Source organism: Macrobrachium nipponense, chromosome 42 (assembly GCF_015104395.2).
Source record: "Macrobrachium nipponense isolate FS-2020 chromosome 42, ASM1510439v2, whole genome shotgun sequence".
In the NCBI taxonomy this organism is placed as follows: domain Eukaryota; kingdom Metazoa; phylum Arthropoda; class Malacostraca; order Decapoda; family Palaemonidae; genus Macrobrachium; species Macrobrachium nipponense.
The window spans coordinates 10,329,729-10,342,408 of record NC_061103.1 but is presented as its reverse complement, the minus strand read 5'-3'; the positions used below and the strand labels follow the sequence as shown (position 1 = coordinate 10,342,408).

At 35.0% G+C, this 12,680-nt stretch overlaps 1 long non-coding RNA gene across 1 annotated transcript in view; it reads right to left on the bottom strand.

Moving 5' to 3' along the window:
• Positions 1-8,150: 8,150 nt before the first annotated feature.
• LOC135212971 (uncharacterized) overlaps positions 8,151-12,680 on the bottom strand; it is a 39,480-nt gene continuing 34,950 nt past the window's right edge. The window contains exon 2 of the long non-coding RNA XR_010314044.1: positions 8,151-11,942. This is a non-coding gene — a long non-coding RNA (uncharacterized LOC135212971). The remainder of the gene's footprint in view (positions 11,943-12,680) is intronic.

Sequence of the window (12,680 nt, the reverse complement as noted above, 5' to 3'; positions counted from 1 at the left end):
TGTGTGTGTTTTTTTTTCTTTGTGTAGGTAGGTCAATTGTCCTGCGTGTATTCTGTAGTGTAAAGAGGAAAATGTGACTGAAGGTGAGTTTGGTAGCTGGATTGGTTAAGCTTATGTGGGGGAGGGATTTTGCAAACGGGATGCCCATCCGCACCTATGGCACCAGGGCCCAGACCATCGCGTATAAGCAAGTTGTTTCCCCTGAATGAAAAATTTCTTGCAGGCAGCACCATATGGTTTTGGACAAGAAACCAGAATATGTTCATCTGTTAACAGGCAGTCACAGCAAGCACAGATTGGAGCCTCACTTCCTTCAAGCATAAAGCTGTTTATTATTATTATTATTTGTTCAAGCAGTCATTTCCGACTAAGTCCAATCAGCTGCTTAATGCAGATAAAATTACTGCGGTGGGGTCACAAGCAAAGCAACAAGATCTCCCCCACTTACTTTGATCGTTCCGACTGACGAACTTTCCCCTCTGCCACACTTTCCTCTTCACGCTACGAAATACACGCTGAACAATTGGCTTACCAAAACACAGACCACACAAAACACAAACACATGTACTCTCCTCAGACTCCAGATACTCAGGGCTAGACACTGTCTGTCCCCTGGATATAAGCTAGTCGTCGAGACACAACAACCACTGAATTTCATTACCCAAGACAGACAAGCACCAAAACCATACAACAACTCAAAAGACAACACCCCAATCACTACACAAGCAAATACCAACAGCTCGAAAACCACACACCAAATCATACAACAACTCTATACCAGCACAACAAACCACAATCACCAACACTGTCTCCAACAGGCAACTCACAAAACCATCAAAACACATAATCAAGTATACAACGAACCTCTTCAGCTTAACAACCACCAGACAGACACACGCACAACAACCATACAATACGTTTCAATATCAATCAAGAAATACCCAATAACACTGGCTACTTCCAATTGACTTGTCTTTCCCGACCACTGACTCTCTCAGTGCCATTTTCCTTGGTGAGACGTTACCGCGCACAGTTTGATTAATCAACAGATATCACGCGTTTAACATTTGTCTGGAAATTTATAATTATCTAGAAGTGTTCGTGAACTATCGGTGATAAGACTAGTGTGAAAATAGTAGTATAAAGCATCTACTAAGTTAGATTATCAAGTGAAATACTATAAATCAGATCAAGATGGCAGTAAGTTCCAACTGTGGAAAAAAATGGCGAAATTTAGCGTGTTTAGCAGATTTGCAATATGATGAGGTAGCAGGAAGGGAGCTGGCATTTCTCATCTGTGAGATCAACAACAACCATAACCAAAAAGATGCAAAAGCATTCATAGATATATTAGAAGGATATGATCCTTCAAACTGGAACAAATCAACAGAAAACATCTTGAAAATAATTGAAGAAGTTCCAAATAAAGTGCAAGTGGTCAAGAGACTCATAAAGAAAGTATACATAAATCAACATATTCCGACAAAGAAAATGAATAAGGTGAACATTGTGAATATCCTAATTGATGCAATAGGAAAAAGAATGCCAAAAGCATGCAAACTGTGTAAGGTGTGGTATAGCATAGTTAATCCACAAAACCTGATCAGAAAATGTGCTGCATGCAACATTCCAACGCATCCGCAATGTGCTGAAGTAATGCAAGATATGAGAAAAGATACAAGAATATTTTGCTCAACATGTCTATCATGGATATTATTATTATTATTATAAAAATAGTTTAACCAGACCACTGAGCTGACTTTCAGCTCTCATAGGGCTGGCCCAAAGGATTAGATAAAATACCAGGTCTAGGCCAAAGGCCAGGAACCGGGACCAAATAGGTCATGAAGCATAATAAACAATAAATTATAAAACTGCTCAGGGGCACAGACTTTCATACTAGAACTCAAACAGGCAATAAATACATTTACTCACGTTTCCATACATACTTATTAAAAAGGTGTATTAAAATTAATAACAGGTCAATAAAATCTTAAAAATTTTATCTAAAATTCATTAATTGCTCTGAGGTTTTTGTATCGTTATTATATTTTATTAATTAAATCAGAGTTCTTTAGAAACGTTAAAACCGGAACCACTGAAAATGTGAAAGATTCTGACAAAATTTCTTTTATTCTTTTATTTTCAAAAGTTGAAAGCCTCTGCTGGTCATACCTTGGGCACTCGCACAACACGTGTCCAACAGTTATCAACACCTTGCACTCTGGAGCAGGGTCACGTGGGCTGCTCATCAAGTGCCCATGTGTCAGACGAGTGTGGCCTATACGTAGACGTGTCAGGATTAGTTGTGTCTCTCTCTCTGATATATGGAGCTCCATTTCTTAACATCAGGTTTTATTTGTTTTAGTTTATTACTTTCAGATTCTTTTCTCCATATATTTTGAAATTTATTTACAATGATTGTTTTTAAATGAGCTATATAGTCACTAATAGGGAGGTTTATACTTGTTCTCATCATGTGGACTGCTTCCTTGGCTGCTTTATCAGCTTCTTCGTTTCCTTTTATTCCGACATGGGCAGGGATCCAACATATTTCAATATTTTTTCCCTTATTATATCATTTATGGAGTAAAAACTTAATCTGTTGCACAATACTATTTCTGGGATTGTAACATTTAATGGCTTCTATAGCGCTTCTAGAGTCGCTATAAATCACAAAATTATTAAAGGGGTGTTCTTTGATTATTTCTATGGCCGATGTTATTGCACATAACTCTGCTGTAAATACAGAAGCATCATTGGGAAGAGAGAACTGGTGTTTTGTCCTGGGACACTGCAGCATATCCCACTCCGTATTCTGATTTGGATCCATCCGTATATACTGCGTAATGGCGACCTTTTCGGCTTATGTGCTCTATTGTATGTTGTCTATGGTGTTCTGGAGTATACAAGTAATTTTTTTATAAATATTTTAAGTTAGTACAAATATTTATCTTATTCATATTCCATGGAGGCGGTAATTTTACTATTGAAGGTCGTTGTGAATTCATACTAAGTGACTCAAACAGTCTTCTAGCTCTTATTGGGAAAGGTGGTATATGATTGTTAATAAATGTATCACGCAATTCAAATAGTTTTTTTGTTGGGGAATCACTAGGGGAATCTTTAGGGCACTCTTCATTGTCACTAACTCTCTATGGAGAGAGAGAGGTAGTTCACCACATTCAACCTGTAAAGAAGAGGTTGGTGATGATCTAAAGGCTCCTGAGCATATTCTAAGGCCTTCATTGTGAACCGAGTCTAATAATTTGAGTGTTGTATTTGAAGCAGAGCCGTATATTTCACTGCCATAATCAATGATAGATAGTACTCTTGCTTTATATAGCAGTGTAAGTGTTTGTCTATCTGCTCCCCATGTAGTACTTGATAATTTTCTAATTAGATTTAAAGCTTTTTTGCATTTTGATTTCACATATGCTATGTGGGCTTTCCAGTTTAAATGAGTATCAAGTACTAATCCTAAGAATTTTGCAGTTTGGCCAATTGGTATATTATGACTTCTGATTTTCAAATCTATTTCTTCATTTTTCATCCACCTTTTATCTTTGTAGAAAGCGATTGCTTGTGTCTTATGTATGGCTAATTTAAATCCTACAGATGATGTCCATTCATCTATTTTTATTATAGTTTTGTTAATAATGCGTTCTGCATGTTTAATGCGAGATGCTGAATAATAGATGGCAAAATCATCCATATAAAGGTTTCTTTTAATTCCAGTAGGTAAAATTTTACTAATATCATTTATTGCAAGGGTAAATAGTGTGCCACTAAGGACACTTCCCTGTGGAACACCATTTTCAAGTGGAAATGTTCTGGACAATGTATCATCAATTCTCACTTGAAAACTGCGCTTTGTCAGAAAGTTTTGGATGAACTTGGGTAAATGTCCACGGATGTTGTTGTTTTGTAAAGTTTTTAATATAGGATACCTCCATGTAGTATCATAAGCCTTTTCAATGTCAAAAAAGACAGCTACAGTTACCTGTTTTCGTTCAAATCCTCTGCGTATATGGTCTTCTAGAAAAGAGAGAGAATCTAATGTAGACCTGTTACATTGCGACCCAAATTGAGTAGGAGTCAAAATTTTATTTTCTCGAATGTGCCATGTTAGTCGAGCATTCACCATCTTTTCAAGTAATTTACATAGGCAACTTGTTAGAGATATTGGTCTGTAATTATTAACATTGCTTGGATCCTTTCCAGGTTTGGGGATAGGAATTATTATAGCTTCACGCCATTCATCAGGAAATAAATTCTGAAGCCATAAATGATTATAAAATTGTGATAAGTATGACTTTGCCAAAGGTGCTAAGTGGCATATCATCTCAAAACAAATATTATCACCTCCAGGAGCAGATTTATTGCTGTTCATGAGAGCATATTCCAATTCTTCCATATCAAATTTTCTATTATAATATATATCTTCCCTTGTTTCAAAATTTATTGTTATTAATTCTATACTATTTTTCTTTGTGCGAAAGTGTTCATCCAAATTTTTATCACTATTTACATTTGCTAAGTTTTCTCCTATTATATTGCTTATTTCTTTTGGATTAAGAATTCTCTTCCCATCTTTTAATATCGCATGTCTAGGTGGTTTAACTTGGGTACCATTTATTTTTCTGAATGTTTCCCATATTTTTTGTATGGGAGTATTATTTGAGAGATCTGATACATATTTCCTCCATGAAATTATTCTTCCTTGAATTACTTCCTTTTTAAATTTTGCAGATATTTTGTTATATACAGGTTTTAAAGTATCAATTTCTAACAATAATATAGTCATTTTTTGCAAAGCTCCTTCTAATATTGGAAATTTTGTATTTATTTTAGTTAATTTTTTATTCAAATTATCTAATCGTCTCCCTATTGAGTGTTTTGTATTTATTAATTCTGTTAGCCTATCAGACCACCATGGAACTCTGTGTTTTGTTGGATGGGGTTTGGTCTTTGGTATTGATTTATCTGCAGCGTTTTTAATGAAACTAACTACAAATTTATTAGTTTCATTGTGGTCTTTGAAATATTCACATGGTGGGATATTTTTAGTATGCTTTTTATATTGTTCCCAATCTGCTTTAAAAATGTTATAATGAGGAACATGTTTTACAGGACTATTATGCAATAAGGAAATTAATATTGGAAAATGATCACTGGTGTGCAAATCATCAACTGTATTCCAATCCAATCTCTCAACTATGCTTGTTGAACATAGAGTTAAGTCCACCGAGGATAATGTCCCATGTGTTCTTGAAAAATATGTGGATATTTCATCATCATTTATACAGCAAATGGCGTTTGAATCAATTAAATCTTCTATTTTACTCCCTGCTTTATTTGAGTTTGTGCAATTACAGTCCCATATAGGGCTATGAGCATCAAAATCACCTACTATTAATGTAGGCTCCTTTGTATTGTTTAATAAATCTTTAAGTTTATCAATGTCATAGTTTTTATTTGGTTGGTTGTATAAATTATAAATCACATAATTATCATATTTTATTTGTATTTTAATACTTGGTATTTGCAAGTTAGTAAAGTTTATAAGTACTTTGTCATAACATACTTTGTTATGCACATATATAGCAGTACCTAGATTTCCTTCTTCCTCTCTGGATGCAGATACTAAGTTGGTATTGTTTTATTGACATGCTGCAAACATAATACCATAGGTTCATATTCCTTAAGTAATCGTTGCAATTCTCCCAAATGTAATCTGGTCTGGAGGCCATTTACGTTCCATTGTATAATGTAATTGTTGAAAATATTATGTTAGTGTGCTATTTTCTTTTAGTGGATCATCAATTTGCATTTTTTCTAAAATTTTATTTACGACATTTATTTGTTTTTCTTTATAAGATATTAGATGTCCAATGCACAGACAGCCTTTTCCGTGAGTGTCCAAACTAGTAGTCTCTCTACTTCTACATTTTATAAAATTTCTTATTGTGTTCGTTAAACTGTCTTTTGTTATATTTCTGTTTTTGTTGCATAATTCTATGAAACATTTATTACATCCACATGTGTTTTTGTGTGGTGTTCTTTTTTCATTTGCTTTTGCTGCTCCTATTATTGGTGATGGACTAATCTCTTCTCCCATCACGTAATTATTTTTGTCTATGGTTTGTTCCTGAGCTGTTTCTTTGATGTTCTGGGTTGTTGCTTCCATTGGTTTTATTACTATTTTAGGAGACAATGGGATATTCTTATTTCTTGGTTTGTGCTCTTTCGTTGGGTAATTTGTCTTTGCTTTAACACACAATTCTCTAATGATTGTTGGTTTTTTGGTTTTGGGCGGAGTCCTCTCCAGGGGCCTCTTTTTATCTTTAGCTTCTAGTTCATTATAACTTTCTTCTAACATTTCAGTGATATATGTATCATCTTAAGATTCTATTTCTTTTAATATCTCAAAAGAATTTGAACAAATATTTGTGCACGTTTCTTGGTTTTTTGCTATACGTACTGTTCTCTTTATGCAAAGTGATTATTTTTCCTTCCGTTTTTTCTGTTAGGGTTTTAATATTCTTATCCTTTTCCATTTTTGTCTCATTGTTTGAAATTATAGTAGAAAACGTTTGTTTCCTAGCAGGATCATACATTCCTCTGACTTTTAATTCTAACTTGGCTTCCTTTATGGGCATTCCTGTTCTTTCTTGAAGTAATTTTAATTCTGTGTTGTATATATAATACAAACACTCTTTAGATCTTGCATGGTGATTTTGCCCGCAGTTCACACACTTTGGCTCACCACACTTCCACTGTGTGGAATGTTTGTCAGATCCACAGTATGCACATACCGCTGTATTACGGCAGTTTTTCTTTGTATGTCCATATTTACTACAGTTTTGGCACTGTAGTGGTTTTGGAACGTACGGTCTTAGTTCTCTGCTTTGGCCCATAATTTTAATTTTTAAAGGTAATTCTTGGCCGTCAAATTTTATTTTTGCTATTCTGAGAGTTTTTCCGTTACTTCTTCTACTGTTTATGTTGTAAATTTCGCAATCTTGGACATTATTATATCTCTTTTTAAGGGAATCTAGCAATATATTTTTTTTCTAAAGGTTCTTCATCATCAGGGAGTACAATGGTACCCTGTACACTGTTCATGTTGTCATGTTTTTTAATATGTACATTTATATTGTCAATATTTTTTATTGTTAAGTAATTTTCCGATTGGTTTCTAGTTGTGGTTTCAATTAACCACGTTTGGTCTTTTATTAGTCTGAATGACATTTCTGCAGTTGAATGTCGATTCAACAAAAAGTTTTCCAGTTTCAATGCCGATATTCTATTTTCGGTTTCCACAGTAAGGAATCTTGACCAACTTCCACTACCAAAGAGGGAGTCGAAATGGGTCAAGGTTGGGTCAACACGATATCTGTTTTTTCTTGATGGTCTATATGGTATCCAAGTTTTGATACCATCCAGCTCTTCTCTAACTGGGGTGTCTTGGGGATAATCTGTTGCCATACCAGAAGTCATAGTGGGGTTTGGTGTAGTTTCCATAGAATAATAATATATATTTTCGTCCAGGATGAGGTCCCTCTCACCAGGGAGGCCCAACTGGGGGAGGAGCAATATTGTTACATAGTGGTAACTGCTCTGGAATCCTCACCTGGATATACGCCATACCCACAGTGCCTTAAGGGTCGTCAGTCCCATGAGATCGGACCCAGCTCTGTGGGCATGGCTTGACATAAAAATTTCCTCTCGCTCAACCACGTCAGGTACTTTAGTTTTACGGGTGGAGTGGCATGCCGTCCAACTCCACCCTCCAACAAGTTAAAAGAGCAGTCAATTCAATAGTCCAAAATCATGTCAAGGTCGTCAACGAAAGAAGAAGAAGGGAAAGGGGAAAATTTATAAGAGGAGGAGTAAAGGAGTTAAAGGTCCCAATGTTCAGTTGGATCCACAGCAGAGAGCGTAGGCATAAAAGGGCATATTCTCTCTGCAGTGGATCCCTAAGCCCCCCACCTCGTCAAGGAGTTGGGATCAGGGGGACATCAAGAAGTAAATAATGACATGTTAAAAAATCAGAATATTTCTCAGTTGGTTGCCTCCAGATTCCTCCCATGGCTTATCCCCAAAGCAAAAGTTTATAACAAAACAATGGATAAGAAGAAACTTACTGATGAAATGGTAAGTTTATTTTTAGAACATGATGGTGCATATAAGATTTATACAGAGGGTTCCAAGTCGAGAGAGGGAGTTGGGCTAGCCATAATTACAGAAGATTCTTATGAGGCTGCAAAGCTATCTCATTCAGCTTTGGTATATACAGCAGAACTTTCTGCCATTAATAGAGCATTAGCTATTTTTCATCGCACCAAGAAAAAGAAATTTGTAATATAGGAATTTAGTCAAAAATCATTGGATATCCATGACGTTGCATACATTGACATGAAGTCTCCTGTCCGAAGCTATATGCACCACAAATGGCAGGAGCGATGGTCCTAAAACCTCCTTGCCACCAATAAGGCACTGAAGGGAATCAGACCTAATTTGAATTTTGGCAGTCTTCATTTTATAGAGATAAGAGGACTGAAATTGTTTTAACAAGACTGTATTGGTCATTCCCAATTGATACAAACTTAAGAGGGATAAAGACCACAATAATTCCTTTTAAGAATTCTTTACAGAAGCAGAGAAACCATGAGGTTGCTTTGTGCAGGCTGCGTAATGGGCACACAAGGTTAACCCATGGCTTTATGTCGAACCAGCCTCCTCCAGAATGTGATACTTGTCAGACCAGAATAACCGTGAATCACATTTTAATTGAAAGCTTTAAGTATTCACATATTAGACATAAATACTTTGGATCATCTCCTAAAATGCGGGACATTCTAGGAGATGACGACTTAAATATTTGCAAGATTTTTGAATTCTTAACAGATACAGATCTACTAAAACATATATGTATAAATAATTTTATTAAATACAGATCTATTGAAATATATATTAATTTTATTCATACAAATTTGTTTTGAATGTGTACAGTAATGTTTTATTTATTTTTTTAAAACTAAATGACTAAAAATATATTTATTTAATATGGTATTTTTAACAGCTGATTGGACTTAGTCGGAAGTGACTGCTTAAACAAATAATAATAAATCAATCAATAATAATAATAATAATAAACAGCTTTATGCTTGAAGGAAGTGAGGCTCCAGTCTGTGCTTGCTGTGACTGCCTGTAGAGTTAAACATATTCTGGTTTCTTGTCCAAAACTATATGGTGCTGCCTGCAAGAAATTTTTCTTTCAGGGAAACAACTTGCTTATATTTTAGATGATGTTGATATCAATAACATTGTAACATTCTTAAAAGAGATTGATATATACTATTATAAAATTTGACTTATTTATTTTACTAATATTTAATTTTATCTATCACCTAATGTATACAAGCATATGCAGTTATACTTTATTTGTATTTTAATATAAATATAAATTCTATATTTTTTTAAAATATGGTTTTCAAGTTTTCATTCCCTTAAGTTATCATCACCTTCATTTACATTTCAGTAATTATTAAGTTACTTATTTCATCCCACTACGGCACTGAATGATCAAAATAGGTCCCAGTATACTTGGGCTTATCCCTAAATTTCATAATCCATCCATCCAAAACTACCTAGTTCTTAAAAGAACCTAAATCTAAATAGTAATATCGCCAAGTCTGCCAAAACAAAACAATTAATGCTTCAAGAAATGTTGAAAAACAAAATGAAAAGTCAAGAATTTCAGACTTAACTGCAGCTGACAACCAGTCTGTAGCCATCAGCTGCCAGAAACAACCTGAGCTCTTTGCCAAGTGGTTCCTCTCTGAATTTTGGAATTTAACTGCTGGGCGAGTGAAACTCTTAGCTATGTAATTACTGGGTAATTCCCACAATTTAAAGCTCAAACACTGTAACTGTAGGTATTACTGTATATGTCTGTGTGAGCACCATCTCTGACAGGCTATAATTTTTTTTCCCTTATTTATTTTACCTTTGAAATGCAGAGTATCCTGTAATGATCTTAATCAAAGCAGATTTTCAGTTCTATTACAACCTCAAAGGACCTTTAATGGATAAGCAGTTGGATGTAAGCAACACATATCTGTTCTACAGTTATAAAATCTTATTTATTAATAAATTTTGCGTACAATTAACATGTGACATCAAAACATATTCTTTGGCAATGAAATTTCTAGGTAATCTTGGTACTTTAAGCAAATGCAGAATATTGGCAAAACATTTTTATTAAAGAAATTCCAATTAGCATACCAATATTTGTCATAGTATATACAATTCAGTAAACAAACTAATTAAAAATTCATACTCAATTTTAAAAACATGTCTACACTAATCCATGATTTCTTCTTTTATGTAAACAGCAGGTATGTCAAAAGGTTCTGATTTTATTGGAGCTGGCACATCTGTTGAAAGATCTTCTTTGAAAACATATGCTTGAGAAGAACTCCTGGTTCCTACATACTCTGCACTTCCCTGACAACTAGCACCATTTTGTGAATCATCAACATGAGAATTCTCTTCTACCTTAGCACTAACAAAAGATATATCAATGGCTTTTCTCTCCTCCATGTGAGATATAGAAGTATGATTACATAACTTCCCATACTCCTCACTTGAAAGTGGCTTATCCAAAGAATGACATACTTTCAAGTGTCTGTTGAGGTTTTTCCTTTCTCTAAAAGTCTTTCCGCAAACAAAGCAACAATGAGGCCGCTCATCAGTGTGACTCCTCATGTGAGCCTTGAAATTTCCGTTTTCACTGAAACTTTTACCACACAGCGGACAAGAGTACGGTTTCTCACCCGTGTGTTGCCGTTTGTGCATTTTCAAATGTCCATTCTGAGTAAAACATTTCCCACAAACATCACACAAGAAAGGACGTTCTCCTGTATGTGTTCTTATGTGTCTAGTCAGAAGCCCTTTTTCAATGAAGTCCTTCCCACAGACATCACACGAGAATGGACGCTCTCCTGTGTGAATTCTCAAATGCCTATTTAAGTGATCCCTCTTAGGAAACATCTTGAAGCACACCTTACAAGTAAATGGGGCCCCCTTTTTGAGCTTCCCTTTGGGCGTCCTGTGCATACATGGCTTTCCAAAACTCGGACCACAAATATCACAAGAAAATGGCACACTATGCAAATTCAACTCCATATTTACCAAGGGACCGTTAGTTTTCAGGGGTCCCTCTGTTAAGAAGGGTCCATCTTTCACTAAAAATTTTGCGATATTCATTTTGAAAAAACAACTATTTCCAGAGAAAATGTGAATATGAGATTACAAACTAGTGTAGGCCCCAAAAAGCTAAGGTAACAATTTTTGTATTGGATGTTGAAAAATACAACAGGTATAAAAAATTATAGGCAACCCTAATATAAGGTTGAAGACAGCATGTAGTAAATTACTAAGAAATCATGATCAGAATGATAAATTTGGATTGATTAAAGTTAAAAATATAGTACCTTTATACAACAATAATTTGTGACATAAGAGGAATATTTTAATTCCAAAAGACCTTCAAATTGTTTTCAGACCTTTGGGAACAGTTAGTATTAACCCTCAATTATAGCCAACAATCTGAAAAGTCTGGATAATGATATAGTTAACACCTAATTACTTCAATTATTTAAAACCCAACATTTTGAAACAATCTATAAAAAATTTTTGTTTTATAAGTCAATTTCATCCAAATGATAGACACTGAGCTGTTTCTTAAGAGTTAAAAAATATCTATACACTTTCTTTGCTAATGGTAACTTTCAATTGCTAATCAATTCTTACACACTAGTTGCAATTTTCTGAACAAAATTCAGTACACACAGGCATGAAAATCCCTCAACAGAATTTAGTTGCAGACTGGAGTCTTGATGACCATTTGGAATCAGTGCTGGTGCTGGAATCTGAAACAATGAAGACAATTTTAGATTGTTTTTCTTTTTTTTATGAAAAAGGCTACATAATAATCATAATGTCTGAAAACTCGAGAGCTTTTACAGGCAGAACCCCTTGATCCCAACCCCTTGAAGAGGTGGAGGGCTTAGGGATCCACTGCAGAGAGAGTACATAGTAGTTTGCTCTTTTACACCTACTCTCTCTACTGTGGATTCAACTGAACATTGGAACCTTTAACTCCTTTACTCCTCCTCCTATTAATTTTTCCCTTCCCTTCCTTCTCTTTCGTTGACAGCCTTGGCACAGTAGTATGAAGTTTTCATAATAAATCTAATATTGTAATACATACTTGCCTGAACACCTGAATTCGCCCTTAATCCCACTAGCCCAAACAGCTCTGAATTACCAATCCCACTAGTGGGAAATTTTAACAGCCAGCATTACTAACACTGCAGGTAAAATCTTGTCGCTTGAGCTACCATAACAGATGGTTGGCAATGCTGACACAGGTGTGTGCTGATACTCCTACTTTTGTCAATTGCCTTATTCAAGTTCAAAATTGATGTGGGGAAAAGAGGGTGGGAATCATTCAGGTGTCCAGGTAAGTATTACAGTATTAGTTTTATTATGAAAACTTCGTATTGCAATACACTCCCTGAACACCTGAATTTGCCTGATTAACAACATTTAGAGGAGGAGGGATCAATTCTATTGTACGCCCCTTTTACAACCACAGAGATGGTAGC